The sequence below is a fragment of the Tasmannia lanceolata genome, unplaced genomic scaffold, assembly GCF_043159265.1.
Source record: "Tasmannia lanceolata isolate RefF3 unplaced genomic scaffold, GAP_Taslan_0.1 ptg000021l, whole genome shotgun sequence".
Lineage (NCBI taxonomy): Eukaryota > Viridiplantae > Streptophyta > Magnoliopsida > Canellales > Winteraceae > Tasmannia > Tasmannia lanceolata.
In genome coordinates this window covers 8,505,252-8,522,221 of record NW_027518698.1, presented here as the reverse complement: position 1 = coordinate 8,522,221, position 16,970 = coordinate 8,505,252, and positions in this window count along the sequence as shown.

Genomic DNA, 16,970 nt, shown 5'->3' with positions numbered 1-16,970 from the left:
TGCTTCCTTCACAAGCAATCTTTTATGGCCATTAGATCAAATCAAAGGGTTAAGATTAAGAGAGAGAAGAGAAGTTTCTTGCCCCCATTTTTACTTGGACCCCCCCTGTTAGTATAAAAAGAACAGTAAGAAATGCATTGGAGGTGGCTGTCCGGAGGAGAAAAGGGGGTCGAATATCACTCCCTTTTGTTTTATAAACCCAAATCGATTAGGGTTTAGAGGTGATCATTTTCATTTTTTTTAGAGGAACCCCTAGCCGCAGAAAAGGTAGAGAGGAGAAGAGGGAGAGACCTCAGCCCACCTTCGCCGAGCTCCGACCACACCCCCGCGACCATCTTCTCCTTCTTCTTCTTCCTCTTCTTCATCTTCTACCTCCAGCCGCATCCCCCATTTCTCTCCAAAATCCGGCAACCCCCTCGGAGCTCCGGCCAAACCTCTGCAGATTTTCTTCTTCCCCTTCTCAACCACCAACCCTTCATCTCAGCCACCACCTCTAATCCCTCTTCGAATTCCAGCTCAAAACCCCCATCTTCGCATCCGCCACTTTCTATTACCCCACCTTCACTTTCTTCTCCGAGAACCCACGCCGGAATCCGGCTGGCCATCTCCCTCCACCACTACCTTGGCCATCATCTCCACCAATAAAACCCATTCATCTCAAACCCTCCTCCATTTGGGTAACCCTAGATCTGCCACTACCAAAACCCCCTCTAGATCTTGCCACCACCAAAACCCATTAGAGCCACCACCTCTAAAAACCCAAAACCCATTCTCGTAAGGGGAGGAAGAAATCACAGAGGACCCATTTTCTAAAAAAAAACGGAGAGAGAGAGAGAGAGAGAAAGAGAGAGAAAGAGGCCTCGGCGATTTTTCTTCTCCGGCATCAACTCCGGCCGGACCCATATTCCCACAACCGAACCCACCTCCACCCTCTACTTCTCATCTTCCATCTCCACCTCCAAGCCATCCACCTCTGGAATTTCGCTCGAGCCCTCCTCCATAGAAACCCATTTCATTTTCTTGACCAAAATCCATTTTCAAATCACCACCACTCCTTCGTCTTCTCCGGCTAGCTCGTCGGAGCTCCGGCCATTAACCCCTTTCCTCCATTTTCGCCCACTGCCACTCTCCAAAACCCATTCCCAATATTTCCGCCCCCCATTTGCAAGCGCCACAGATTTTGGGCAAAATTTCATGGCGTTTTCGCGGATCTCGGGACGTGCAGAAGTGACCCCTGCTCGGCTCTTGATCCCTACAATCAGGTAATCTTATCACCCTCTCTGCAGATCATGCTTGAAAAAGAATTTTATTCACCATTAAGGCCTATTTGGATGCCCAGAAAATCTTGATTTGGACCTCTCACATCCGTTGCCCATTGGCATGGTGATCTGGATCCAGATCAGATCTCTTGATTTAGATCTCTCATATTTGCAACCCATTTGGCTTTGTGATTTGGATCTGGATCAGATCTTTGATCTTGATTTCTTTGCAGCCTTTTTGTTTTGCCCTTTGATGTGAATCCGAATCAAATTCTTTGATTTGAATTTATCATATATGCGGCCCCTTTTTACACTGTGATTTGGATGCTGATTTGATCTTTGAATGCAAGATGAAAATATAAGATTCTGCGGTGAATGGATTGTGAAGTGATGTATGCATAATTGATGTAGGAAATCAGATGATACAAGTATCATCTGATTTCACAGGAGACCCCATGTCGAGGGTTTGTTTGTGTGTATCACTTGATTTTTATTTTTTTACCCTATGTTGTGGGTATTACTGGATGGATTTGTTTTCACTTATTTCTGGAGCATTTGTAGATTCCTGGAGTTTGGCATTTTCATATATTTCCTGAACTTTTCTTTGGTTGAGTTAACCCTTGGTTTCTATATTTTGATTTGAAAATGGCATGTGTTAAGTAGATGATGTCTCTGGCATGACTGGTTTTGTTATTCTAGAAGATGGAGCGGGCTATGATGAGGTTACTTTAGCTCTCTCTTTCCTTCCCTTTCGAGGCTTCTCTCAATTTTAAGATTTTTCCCTAGATCTCAGGGTTCCTATATTGTCCATCAATTTCAGAGGTTTTCTGTCTGGCCTTGGCGATGATGGAATATTTCTTGAGCCAACCCCTTACCCTTCTTATCATTTTTCCCATCGTAGGGTCTTCACAGGGTTTGAGGGGTCTCATTTCTTTCCGGGACTATTCTTCGCACGTTCCTCGGGATCCTTTTTCGAGTTTCGTGATCGCCATCGATTTTGGGAACACTTCTCTAGGGTTTAGGCGGCGATGACGGAATATTTTTTGAGCCAACCCCTTGCCCTTCTTATCATTTTTCCCATCGTAGGGTCTTCACAGGGTTTGAGGGGTCTCCTTTCTTTCCGGGACTATTCTTCGCACGTTCCTCGGGATCCTTTTTCGAGTTTCGTGATCGCCATCGATTTTGGGAACACTTCTCTCGGGTTTAGGTGGCAACGATGGAATGTTTCTTGAGCCAGCCTCTTCCCTTCCTACCTTAGAGTTTTCAGAGGTTAAGGGATTCTCTCCTCTTAGAGTGTTTAGCTAGTTAGGGCCCTTCCTCAGTGGCTGATTGTTTAGTAATTCTTCTTATAGGAGTTTTTGTCTGTCCCTTTTGTTTAGAAGTCTACCCATAGGGTTAGAAGCTTTTCATCTCTCGTTTGTTTAGGGTTTTCCCTCGCAGATTAGATATTGTCTCCTTTGGAGATTGATTAGGGCGCGTTAGTTTTGTTTTCGTCTCTTCGAGATTGTTCTTTTCTTTGGGATTTTAGTCCCCCTTATTTTGATTTCTTTCCCCTTAGGCTTTAGGGATCCCATTTCCCTCTAAATTACTCTACCGCGATATGGTGGGTAAGGAGGCTCTTCTATCGGATCCCCTTTAGCTGAAAGGGTGTTAACACACTTTTAAAATGTCAAAAACATAAAAGCACTTCAAAAATATTTGAAAACATAAAAAAACCTTTAAAAAATCTAAAGTGTTGAGTTTTATAGCGTATTAGAAAAGTTCATTTCGAACTACGTTGGCTTGATCCTCTTTCACGAGGTACGTAGTGCAGCTTGGGATCTTTATCCCAAGTCCAGCCAAACCTTTGTAAATAAATCATTCAAACTCTTAAAAAAAGTACAAAAATATTTCATAAACCTGTTTTCGAAAAATCTTCCTCTAGAGTTAGGTCTTTGTCCTAGAAGGAGAGTTTTAGAGTTAGGGGTTTGTGTTTGGTTTTGGTCTTTGATTTGTTATGTGCTTGTTTACGTTTGTTTTAGGGTTAAGAGTTTCGTCCTTGGTGTGTTGTTTGATTGTTGTGTGTTTTGTTTGTGTTTGTGTTTGTGTTTGTGTTTGTGTTAGAGTTAGGAGTTTGTTACGCCTCCGTCCGGTCAGTGGGCGATTCACATCGCGGACTGATGACTAGAATAGGATGCGTTAGTCAACCCTTTGTTTTCCTTAGGAAATACAGCCTAGTTATACATAGGTTGTAGGAACCACCTGCATTAGCTTAGGGCTAATCTACATTTAGTTAGGGCATATAGGGTGTCCTAAAATCTACAATTCACTGGAATTTAAATAATCATTCAAGAAGCTTTAATAACTAGTCCGGTCTTTTAGATCGAGTCTAAGATAGAGGTCTAGGTGTCTTAGGCATCATAGCTTAGAATAGGCGCGAAGAACTACGTTGCCTTGATTCTCGTGGAGGCGGGGATACGTAGGCTTCTTTGGATGAACATCAGACCATCCGAGGACTCGGGCTAAATCGTTTAGAGTCTTAGGATTTGTTATGTTGTGTGTTTTGTTATGTTCTCTTACTTTCTTGTACTGATCCTATACCTTTAGCTGTAGCTTGTATGTGTTTGTCCATCAGAATTTAGACACCAGTTAGGTATGTCACCATAACCTAGCAATATTTAGGTGGCACCTCTCTCATTTATTTTTTGTGTACTTATTATTTCTATTCTCAGGAAATGCATGCTTAGATTGACGACTCCTGATGATTGTTCCCATTTTACATGATTTTTGCCCAAAACTCTTCGAGGTTAATAATAAATGGCATAAGAGACCAAGTGTTCGCACTCGGGCGAATTGGGGGCGCTCTTCGGACCTTCTCCATTCGTCACCAGGCACGGACCTTTTGTATCTCTGGTTTTCCATTGCAAACAGAGAATTTGTTTTGGTTCCATGGCGCATCCATGGATGGCGACTCTGAGTTATTTTTAGATATATCTTGGTTTCGAGCCCTGGCTCCGGATAAGGATGTATCTCTGTCTTTTTATATCGCCACTCATGCTATGCTGTGAGGGTGACAACAGTTTCGAGAGTTCCTTGGTAGAGCTCTCCTTCACGTTGTGGAGATCCAAAGGGTGTTAGGGACTCGTTCCCTCATTACCGTCCTCGGATCGGGGTCCACACAGAGTCGCCAACTAGATGAGAGGTCTAGGACCCATAAGTGACCAGAAATCTAGATTCGTTACCTGATTATGAGAATGGAAGGTATGGGAAATTACCACCACAAGCATCATTCTTGCCCGATAGTCTGGTCTTCAATTCCAAAAGTCAACTCTCTTGAATTTCTTTTACATGGCTCATTTAACTCTTTATTAATGTGCGAACTATGTGACATGCATCCTAAAATCTAATTTCAATCTAAGTGAATGTTCTCATAAAATTCTAATTTGATGGAAATCTTATATATTTTAATTAATTCAATTAAAAAAAACTAACATACAAAATCCCACCATTTGTGGTGGGCTGACTCGTGACTGGTATACCATCAATCATCCAAGCTCCCTACGTACTCAAGCCCCACTGGGATCAGAGTCGACGTTGTTCGGTGCACATGAACTAAGATACTTATACCTAACTCATCTAGGACACCGATATAGATTAGATTGACTGTTTTAACAGTTTAAGAGAAATTATTTAGTTCAAGTTGAAGATTTTATTATCCTAGGACTTCATCTAAGATGCTATATGGTCCTATCTAAGTACAAGTCGTTCCCCCAGACTAATGCAGGTTAACCTACATCCTAGGTAACTAGGTTTGTCCTAGGGGAAAATTGGGTGACTAGTGTACCTAGATCTATGGCACGGTTGCTATCCATAGCAAACGGCCATAGCAAACGGCCGTGATGAGGCTAGACTCCTAACTCTAGGACTCCCTAAAACCTATGACACAACGTGACGTAAGTATTCCTAAGGGGCCCAAAAAGGTTCCTACGATAGGGAACCGCAATCCAACGGCTCCTATGACTTTGATTAAGTTAATTCAATTTATTGAGATTGGTGATTTTTAGATTGATTGATTTTTTATTTTCAAGGATTTTCGATTCCTAAATATCTAAGGGATACCAAAGGTTCTATGATTTGCCAGTTTCAATCTCGAATCGCAACCATGGATGGGAATCGTGCTCTCAACCCTTGTATAATTTAGCACGTATTATCTTATTGCCTGGTATGTTTCTCAGGATTTCCATGGACAGTGAACCTCGGAGCCAATATCATACTATAATTTACACACTGCAATTATGCAGGATCGATCGCAATCAGTATACGATTATGGTTGCGATCTCAGATAGTAAATTATCGCGCTATGGCGAATTTTCAAGGGGGATATATGAATCCTAAGGCTTCTGTTTCAAAAAAGTTAGGGATTGAATTCATGATGGAAAGTTACGATTTTTTGAAGATTTTTACTGATTTTTGTGTTAATATGCTATTAAATTGTGATTTAATATCATTAAGACCAGATTGCTAGGATTACACAGTAATCCTAAGCAATCGAACTCCAAATTCATTGAAACTTTTTCAGTAACAAGATATGAATGAGTTTAGACTACTGGAAGAGTTTCATAACTTTTGAACAAGTTGTATTATCAATTTCGAATTTCCAAAATTTAGTTCAGATTGCAAACTAACAAATCAACTCATAGCATATGAATCTCAAATCAAGTAAAACGTTTACAGTATAGATATAATCATGCTATTAGACTACTGTAAAAATTTCAAAGGTTTTTATTAAGCTTTGATGCCAATTAAAATTCTCACAAAATTCGGATAAAATCAATGAATTAATTTAAAGGTAGACTAAATGGTATCGTAAAATCTTGTAAACATTCCAGTAGATATATAATAGAATATATGATTTTTTTGCCAAAATTTAAATTCCAAAAATTAAAGCTCATCTCTAAAATCGATTTTTAAGTAAAAGAGATCAATTTGTTTCCTAGGAATTAAAACCCATTTATTAAAATAAATTATAAAACCTTATCAAAACTTTGCAAAATCAATTGAAATTTTTTTCCTAATATTCCAGTAATCTAAGTAACTGGTTTGTAAAGAAAAATTTTGAAAATTTATTAATTTAATATGAAAAAGAATTACGGCACGTAAAACGGGGAGGCGATTGGAAAACAGAAAAGACCATATTTTTTCAAACTTTTTTTTCAATGAAAAATTCAATTTATTATTAAGCTTTAATTCTGAAAAATGGCATCAATTTTTACAACATTTTGATATTTATTAAAAATGGCCGAAATTTAAAATAATTAATAATTTGATTAAAAAAAATCAAAATATTCTGAAAATTTTAGAGTGATCTGGAAATCCAAAAGTTGGTTCGTAAACAAACTTTTATAAATTTTGGACTTGATTGGATGCGTTTTCCATTTTATTCTTCAAGAAATAACCCTTTGTTGGGTTAACTTTTGAAAAATAAAACGGAAACCGAGGCGGTCAAACCATGGTCATAGATCATTATTTCCAGTAGCTTTAGAATTTTTAGAACCCTAAAAAAAATTCGTTTTTTGAAAAAGTTCATTTTTCCAAACACTTGCGTTGAAATTTTCATTTAAATCCATATTGGAAAGAAAAGAAAGAAATTCAAGATTTATGTGGAGGAAAATTAATTTTTGAGCGAAATTTTAGATTTTAAAAGCCTATAATCTATGTTATAACATAATGGAATTTTAAAAGAAAACTCACAGATTTGATGTTTCAAAAAAATAAAACCCTAGCATACTTTTCTAATTCGCAAAGAAGGAAAATTCTTACCGTCGATCGCGATCCGTGTTTCTTGGGTTGGTAGTTCGAGATATTCACTTTTTCAAACCCTTTGTTATGATGAAGAAGACCCAAAGAACACCCCAAAGATCCTTGATGTGTGATTTGTTGAAGAAGAAAAGAAAATTCAAAGAATCCCTTTTGTGAAGAATCCTTGAGAGAGAAATGAACACACTTCAAGAGAGGAGGTTTTTTCCTTTTTTTTCTTAGGAGGAGAGAGAAAAAGGACGAATTTGGATTTTTTGCTCCCCTTCGTGTTGTGTGCTTTGATTTTTATATAAAAAAAGCTAGGGTTAAGAGAGAAATAGTAGTTTCCAATGTGAGAACTCCCATCTTTGGCTTGTTTCCAATTTTCCCCTCTTGCTTTTTTTCTTTCTTGTTTTTAAATTGGATTTGATTCCAATCTTAATTTCTTGTCAAACAAGACATGCTATTCCCATTCCACATTGCTTCTTTGGAAAATCCCTTTTAAGCAATCATTCCTCTTTTCTTTCTTTCCTTCTTTTCTTTTTATTCTTTTTATTTTTCTTTTAACCAATATGATGTCACCACCATGACATCATCTAGGTGGGGCACCCAACTCATGTGGGTCAGCCATGTGGGGCGCCCACCATGGTGGTCGACCCACATGGGCTCCATTCTTGCGGGCTTTAGCCCAATGGGTCATTTCACATGGGTTTCGGATTTTTTCCGTAAAAAATCAATAAATCTTTCTAAATTCAACATTTTATATATGGACCCAACCCATTTGACATTTATGGTGCATCCTACCACATGATCGAACCATCTTTTTTGGCAAAACAATTTTTTGGACCAAAATACCCTTAAATTGGTTCACCCCTAAAGGGAAAAAATAAAAATTGAAAGTCTTTGTGATCAAACTTCAATAATAGAAACTTTTAAAGTTGGGTCCTTTTGGTGAACAATACCAAACAGGATCATTTGGTACCCCCTGAAAAATACCCAAAATGCCCTTGACACATAAAATTTCCAAGTCAAGCGAAACCCCTGAGAAACTCTAAATTTAGCAAGCTTTCCAAAATTCATGAAATGATCTAAGATTCCTTAGATACACCCTAGAGGTCAAATGAAACATATTGGAAATGACCAGATTACCCCCGAGGTACAGAATTTGGTGAAACTAGGAAAAACCCTGAGAAATTCTAAAAATAGCAGCTTTTTCAAAATTCATGGAATCACTCAAGATTTCTCAGACACAACTCGGGGGTCAAATGGGACACATCGGGAATGACCAAAATACCCCTGTAGTGCAAAAATGGGCGAAAATGAAGGAAACCTTAAAAATCCTAAAAATAACAGGTTTTTTCACTTGCTTGAAAACTTGATTTTACATCTTCCGGAGGTCAACAGAACCCCCTAACCTTTAGGATCACGGATCAACTTCAAAACTCCTATAACGAGATGAAATCTACCCTAAAATGCATGGATGCCTAATTTAATGCGGAATACAGACTCAAGACTCGATGACACTACCAAATCTTTTGATTTTTAAAGCGAAGCAAAATAGGGGTCTCTACATGTTAGAACCAAATTGATTTGGGTTACAAAATTCCCCATTAAAGTTATTTATTGAAAATGCGAATATAATAGGATTGTGCTTAAATTGCTATATCATATGAATTTTCTCTAGATACTATTTCAATGTTGCATTCATTGTATCTAGATCACCTGTGCTTTAATGATATATCATTTCATAATTAAGCATAGATACATACCATTAGTCATGTTTTTAATAGAATGTATCATTGCTTATTGAGCTTCATAATCACAGCATGCATCACTTATAGTTTATAAAGAAAACAAGAGATTACCTCTTTAGACTATATCTTGTGCTATATTGAAAATCTTTTAGAAAAATCCATCTAACTGCAAGAACACACACATACACTTAGCATTCACAACTAGATGAGCTAACATGTCAAATATTGCTAGAAATAGATCTAACAAGTGTCTCATTTTGTATCTAGCAAAATTCATCAAACACACATCCACAAAGAACTTCATTGAACATATGTCTATTCTTTTTCTTAAACTTAAATGATAGAAAAATAGAAATGAATTTTTAGGTGTCCTCATATAGCCTAGGGATTGAATTTACATGTTCATTAGAATCCCATAAAAGGGAGAAAAATAAGAGAAAATCGATTTGTCCACAAAATCCCTTGAAAAATATCAAGAAATTGATGATTGGGGTGTGGCGGTCGACCGAGCCTGGACAAAAAAAATAAAAATAGGTTAGACGCGGCGAACGACCGCGTGAACCCGGTCGACCGCAGATGGTCGAAATGGGAAAAATAAAAAGGGACAGGCGGGTCGCCGCGGGTGACTGCGATAGCCCTATCGATCGCGACGGTCGAAAACTGTGTTTTAAAGGGCGTCCGTGAATCAATTTTTTCACTTCCGCCATTTCTTTCTCTCCTAGGGTTCTCTTCCCTCGTTGCTCCCAAGCTATTTTCGGTGGAAGATAATCAAGATTAAGGCATTCAAGTGAGTTTTGATCCATCCATCATCCTCTATTTCTTATTTTCTCATCTTCTTCCTTGTTTTCATCCATATAATCTTTCCATTCCATTTCTTCTCCTTTTCTCTCGCCATTTTCTCCCACAAATCGTTCATTTTCTACTTGTTCCCATCCTTTCATCCATTCTCATCATCTTTCTCAAAACCCCCTTTATTCTCACCTTGATTCTTCATTTTTCTCTCAACACCCTATAAACTAAAATGTCAAGGAAAACCTTAGCTCAAAAAGGGAAGCGAGCAAGAACGGAACCGGAAGAAGAGGTGTTCCCCACCGAACATTTCTTCAACAAACAAGCCAAGGATCGTTACAAGGTCTTCATAGATCGAGTCGTCATCTCAGGGTGAAAAGTTGTTTTCTAAGACTTCAACAAATTTGATCTTCTATCACTCTTTGAATTCCAAGATTGCTCCTTCTTCCTCGTTTATAGCGCTCCAATCTAAACTGAGATAGTTAGGCATTTTTATGCCAATTTAGATATTTTCCATGAAGGAGTAGTTATGAATACCCATCTTCAAGAAGACCAATTTGGGTTAAATTTGAACGATCTCTGTACTTGGCTTGATATACCTAATACAGGAAATAAGATTTTCTTTTGAGCGAAAAATAAAATTGGCCTCCATTTCAATATGTCAGAAGTATACCAGACACTAGGCACAGTCGCCCCTCTTGAAGAAAAGATTAATGCCACTGCTAGCTGGATGAATGACAAGGCTAGATTGATTCATAAAATAGTAGCCTACAATATCACTCCAAGGGCTGGGAATTTTGATAATGTGAAGCCCTTTGAAGCCCTTGTGCTTCACTGTATCATGAAGAAAATTAAGTTGAATTTGGGTTATATTATTTTGGGATACATGGATGAGGCAATCAACAGAGGACAGGGTGGTCTTCCTTATGGGGTCCAAATTACTAAGCTCCTAAGGCGTCATAAGATCAATCTGGAAAAAGCCTTCTCAATAGACCCTAATCCACCACTCAACCTCTCCACCATTACCCTTATGAGAATTCATATATCAGGAGTAGGTGGTCCTAGTGGGGTCACACAAGATGACATAGAAGAGGCTATAGATGAAGCTGAACGAGTGGCACTGATGTAGGAGCAGAATAGAGCACATGAGCAGGCACAGGCTCAGCAGCGTCAGCCCCCTACCACTGGTTCATATGAGATTCTTGCCAGAGATATCGCATCATTGAAGCTTGGCATGGACACCCTAACGACTGGGTTTGATACCCTCTCTACTGCCTTTACGACTGCTGAGAGCCAGCGAGCCTCTGATCATGAGAAACTTATGGAGCTTATGGCGAGGCAGCACAGGGAGATGATGCAAGCTTATCAGCGGAGTCAGGCCACCAGATACTACACCTCCAGAACTCCACCTCGTGAGGAGCACCAGCCTCCACCTCAGGACTGATCGATGGCCATCACCTTCTTTGCAGCAGACATAGTCGATCACATTTTTCTGCTGATTATCATGTTTTGTTTAGCTTTCTCTAGCCCAGTATGGGATTTTGGACTATGTTGTTATTCTCTCATGGATGATGGTTATGCCCGATGTGGGCTCTTATTTTGATCTGTACATGCCCAGTATGGGCTTTTATGACTATTGTGGATGTTGCCCTAGATGGGCTTGTGGATATTGTGGTTGTACACCCAGTGTGGGCTTGATATTTTGTTTATGGATGTATGGATTGTACCCATAGGGGCTTTATGCTTTATGCTTTATTTTGGTTCATATCTCACAGTATATACTTGTATCTATTGTTGTGATGATGAGTTCTTGTTCCTCACATCCATTCATATACCTCTGATGTATGTTTTGACATGATGTGAAGAGGGTGTGTCTTTTCCATCTATTGGCTCATGTATACGGAGTTTTATGTTTCCTATATATATACACACATGATCTTTTGATTGCCATGGATATGTTCTCCTGTGTTTCTCAGTCTTCTGTATCCATGTGGTTATTAGACTGTACTTGCCTAAACATTATAATCCTATGTCTAATAATCATCCATTCTAATTCCAAATGTACTTCTCATTTGAATGGAGCAAAAATTAGAATGATTCAGGTAATTTAAATCATGGGCTCTGTGTGCCTTGAACTATTACAGTTAGACTAGATGCACATAGTCAGAGGGAGCTTTCACTTGCAAATGTACAACTATCTAGAGCCAAACAACTTAAACTCAAAAGTTATTTTATAGTTCTGAGCATGTTCATGCTCAGGAAGAGACTTGTTTGCCCTATGACAAGAAAACCCCTACATAATGCAACTTGTGAACTTGAAAGGTTAGGTCATAGATCTGAGCATATCTTTGCTCAAGTAGATACTTATCTGCTTCAAAAAGTTACAAATGAAGCCCAAGTATTCAAATCATTATGCCCTGTCATGCCCTACAATATAGGTTTCACCAAGGGCCAATGGTAAATACATAGGGGGAGAGCCAAATGATTACATACTCATGTTTATATAGACTATTGTGATGTGCTCACAAGGTCTATTGCCCCTATTCTTGTGCTTAACTTGTGAATCATTTGATAAAAAAATGGCTTATCATGCATTTCACTTTTATTTTATCTTTGATAAGCATTCCTAGAGCTTGAATGGTATATCATATACAAGGCACATAGCTTATACAAGCTATTATTCATCTTGACACCTCACTTGTACTTTCACTTGTTTATCCCTACCTTTTTGCTGTTGCCAAAAGGAGGAGAATTTTGGAAATTGATTAGGTAGTCCAATTGTATATGCACCATATATTCACAGTCATTAATTATATTTGCGCATATATTGAGGGAGAGCTATGCTCTATTGTATATATCGTATCATGCTTATTCATCTTTTTGTTTCATATATCCTTCCTCCCTAATCAATTTGTTTGCCATCATAAAAAAGGGAGAGAATGTAAGCCAAGGGTTCCCATGGTTAATCATTCACCTTACCTTCTTGTTTTGATGCTAGCAAACTAAATTGATTAGCTTTTATGGACTAATGTGTTGCCTTGAGGTGTTGTGTAATATACAGGAATTTCATGTCATAATCGCCATTACACAACTCAATTCAACCCATAGCTTGTGGATCAAGAAAGCAAGGAACAAAGAGCTTGCACCTACATTAGAGTTATCACCATTTGGAGATGATCAAGTCAAGGAGCTCAACATGAAGATCCCACAAGTTCCCCAGCAAGTGTCAAGAAGGAGCTTGGAGTTGAACATGCCATGGTGACACCTCATGTACCTAACATGCATTGAAGATTGGAGGAAAAGTCACAAGAGCCAAGACAAAGTTCAAGTTGTTCACTCAAGCATAAGAAGTCCAAGGATGTGCAAAGGAGCCAAAACATTCCAAGAAGACTCAAGGTTCATTTTTTTAGAATGTATTTGGAGTCCTCTTGATTTTATGTTTAAATGCACTTTCGAAAGGTTTTCAAATGGCCTGCGAACTGCCTTCCTCTCTCTAGGTCTCTCGTACCCACGCGAATGACATGTGCTTTTTATTATTTATTTTAATTACCCAACCAAGCAAGCAGCAAAAAAAGCCATAGGGTGCAAACAAACGTGCAACCCACTACCCATAAGGGCAAGGGTAAAGCGCCGAGCCTAGCAAGGTGTGATTTAATTCATCTTTTCTGTGAACTTAGGATCACTAAGGCAATTTGAATTCCACGCAAAAGAGAGTGACAGAGTCGCCACATAGATGAGGGATCTAGGACCCATAATTGATCAGAAATCTAGACTCGTTACCTGGTTACGAGAATGGAAGGTATGGGGAGTTACTACCACATGCACCATTCCTGCCCGATAATCGGTCTTCAATTCCAAAAGTTAACTCTTTTGAATTTCTTTTAAATGGCTCATTTAACTCTACATTAATTTGCGAACTACGTGACATGCATCCTAAGATCTAATTTCAATGTAATTCCTAAATGTGTATCTTGATTTTCTTAATTTGTTTGAATTCAATCTAAGTGAAAGTTCTCCTAAAATTCTAATTTCATGGAAAGCCTAAGTGATTTAATTACTTTTAATTTAAGGATTAATATACAAAACCCCACCACTTATGTGTGGAGCCGACTCGGGCTTGGTATGCCACTTAAGTATCCAACTTGCTTACGTATCACAGCCTCACTGGAATCAAAGTCGATCGTAGTTCGGTGCACCTAAACTAAGCTACTTATGCCTAACTCATCCAAGACACCGATCTAGACTGGAAGGACTGTTTTAACAGTTTAAGAGAGATTATTTAGTTCAAGTTTAGTAGATTTTATTATCCTAGGACTTCATCTAAGATGCTATATGGTCCTATCTAAGTGCAAGACATCCCTTAGACTAATGCAGGTGAACCTACATCCTAGGTAACTAGGCTTGTCCTATGGGAAAAGTGTGGTGACTAGTGTAACTAGATCTATGGCACGGTTGCTATCCGTAGCAAACGGCCGTGATGAGGCTGGACTCCTAACTCTAGGACTCCCTAAAACCTAGGACACGACACGAGGTAAGTGTTTCTAATTGGTTCTAAAGGTCCTCACGAAGAGATACCGTCATCCAACGGTTCCAAAAGCACTGATCAAATGATCTTAATTTATTAAGTAAATAATTTTCAATTTTTCAAAGATTTTCGATTCCTAACATCTAAGGAATACCAAAGGCTCTATGGTTGGCAACTTTCAGCCTTGAGTTGCATCCATGGAAGGGCATCGTGCTCGCAATCCTTGTATAATTTAACACATAAATTATAGTATATTATTGCCTGGCATGATTCTCAGGATTTTCGTGGACAGTGGACCTCGGAGCCAACAACATTCTATAATTTATATGCTCAAATTATGCAGGAACGATCACAATTAGTATACGATTATGAATGCGATCTTGGCAGTTAAACCGTCACAGCATAGTCAATTTACAAAGGGAATCTATAACCTCTAGGGTTTCTGTTTCAAACAATTTTAAAGTTAAATATATGATAAAAAATTAGGATTTTATGAAAGTTTTCATTGACTTTTGTGTTGATTTGCTATTAAGTTGTGATTTATTAACATTAAGACCAGATTGCTAGGATTACACAGTAACCCTGAGCAATCAAACTCCAAATTCATTGCAACTTTTTCAGTAACAAGATATGAATGATTTTAGACTACTGGAAGAGTTTCATGAATTGGAATAAGCGTTGATATCAATTTCTGAATTTCCAAAATTTAGGTCAGATTACAAATTAACAAATCAACTCATAGCATACGAATCTCAAATCAAGTAAACCTGTTACAGTATAGATAGAATCATGGTATTAGACAACTGTAAAAATTTCAAAGGTGTTTATCAAGATTGGATGCTAATTAAAATTCACACAAAATTCAGATAAAATCAATGAATCAATTAAAAAGTAGATTAAATGGTATCCTAAATTCATGTAAAAATTCCAGTAGATATAAAATAGGTTATATGATTTACTGTCAAAATTTCAAGACCTAATAAGTAATGCTCCTTCATAAAATTGATTTTTGAATAAAAACGGGATTTCGTTTCCTAGGAATTAAAACCCGTTTTTTTTTAAAAAATTGTGAAATCATATTCCACCTTTGTAAAATCTTTTGAAAAGTTTTCACTAACCTTCTAATGGCCTAAACTACTGGTTTGTAGGAAAAATATTTGAAATTTCATTAATTTAATATAAAAAAGAATTACGACACGTAAAACGAAGAAGCGATTAGAAAACAAATAAAAAAACCCTTTTTCCGAAAAAAAATTTCATGTGAAATTCAATTTATTTTTGAAAATTAATTCTATAGAGTTTCATCAATTTTTAAAGTCTTTTGATATTTATTAAAAATGGCCGAAATTTAAAATAATTTAAAACCGGATTAAAAAAATTCAAAAAAATCCGAAATTTTTGGGTGGTCTGGAAATCAAACAATTGGTTTGGAAATAAGATTTCACAAATTTTGGACATGGTTTGATATACTTTTGGCTTCGTTCATCAAGAAATAACCCCTTTCGGGGTTATTTTTTGAAAAATAGAATGAAAATTAAAACGGCCAAACCGCGATTGGAAATAAGTTTCCAGTAGTATTTTATTTTATAGAAATCCCCAAAAAATATCAGTTTTTAAAGAAACCCACGTTTTCAAACACTTGCTTTGATAATCCGATTTAAATCTATATTGAATAAAAAATGAAAGAAAATCATTATTAAATGGAGAAAAATTAATTTTTTGGTGAAATTTTGGATTTTGAAAATTTTTAATCTATATTAACATACTGGAATTTCAAGAAAAAATTCATTGATTTGATCTATCAAAAGTAAAACCCTAGCATTCTTTTCTACTTTTGATATTACAAAGATAAAGATCCTATCGTTGATCACACTCCTTGTCTCTAGGGTGCGTAGATCCGAGGTATACGCTTTGTCGCACCCTTTTATATGATAAGGAATACCCAAAGAACACCCGAAAGATCCTTAATGTGTGATTTGTTGAAGAAGAAAAGGGAACTCAAGAAACCCTTTTGTGAAGAACCCTTGAAAGAGATAAACACACTTCAAGAGAGAAGAGGTTTCTTTCTCTTTTTATTCTTTATTTTTTTTTCGAGGAGAGAGGAAAAGGACGAATTTGGATTTTCTTTGAATCCTTCCTATGATTGTTTGCTTTGATTTTTATATAAAAAAGCTAGGGTTAAGAGAGAAGTAGTAGTTTCTAATGTGAGAGCTCCCATTTTTGGCTTGTTTCCAATTTTTCCCTCTTGTTTTCTTTCTTTCTTGTTTCCAAATTGGATTTGATTATAATCTTAATTTCTTGTCAATCAAGACATGCTATTCTTCATTCCACATTGCTTCTTTGGAAAAAAACCTATTTTAAGCAATCATTCATCTTTTCTTTCTTTCCTTCTTTTCTTTTTGTATTCTTTTTATTTTTCTTTTAACAAATATGATGTCACCATTGTGACATCATCAAGGTTGGGTGCTCAACTCATGTGGGCCAGCCATGTGGGGCGCCCACCATGGTGGTCGACCCATATGGGTGAACCCACAGGAGTTCCTTCTTTGCGGGCTTTAGCCCAATGGGCCATTTTACACGGGTTTCGGGTTTTTCCGTAAAAATTCAATAAAATCTTTCTAAATTCAACAATCTATATAATGGCCCAACCCATTTGACATTTATGGTGCATCCCTCACACATGATCGGATCATCTTTTTTGGGAAAACAATTTTTCTGACCAAAATGCTCCTATTTGACAATTACACATCCAAATGTGACCAAAATACCCTTAAATTGGTTCATCCCTAAAGGGAAAAGTTAAAAATGGAAAGTCTTTGTGATCAAACTTCAAAAATAGAAACTTTTAAAGTTTGGTCTTTTTGGTGA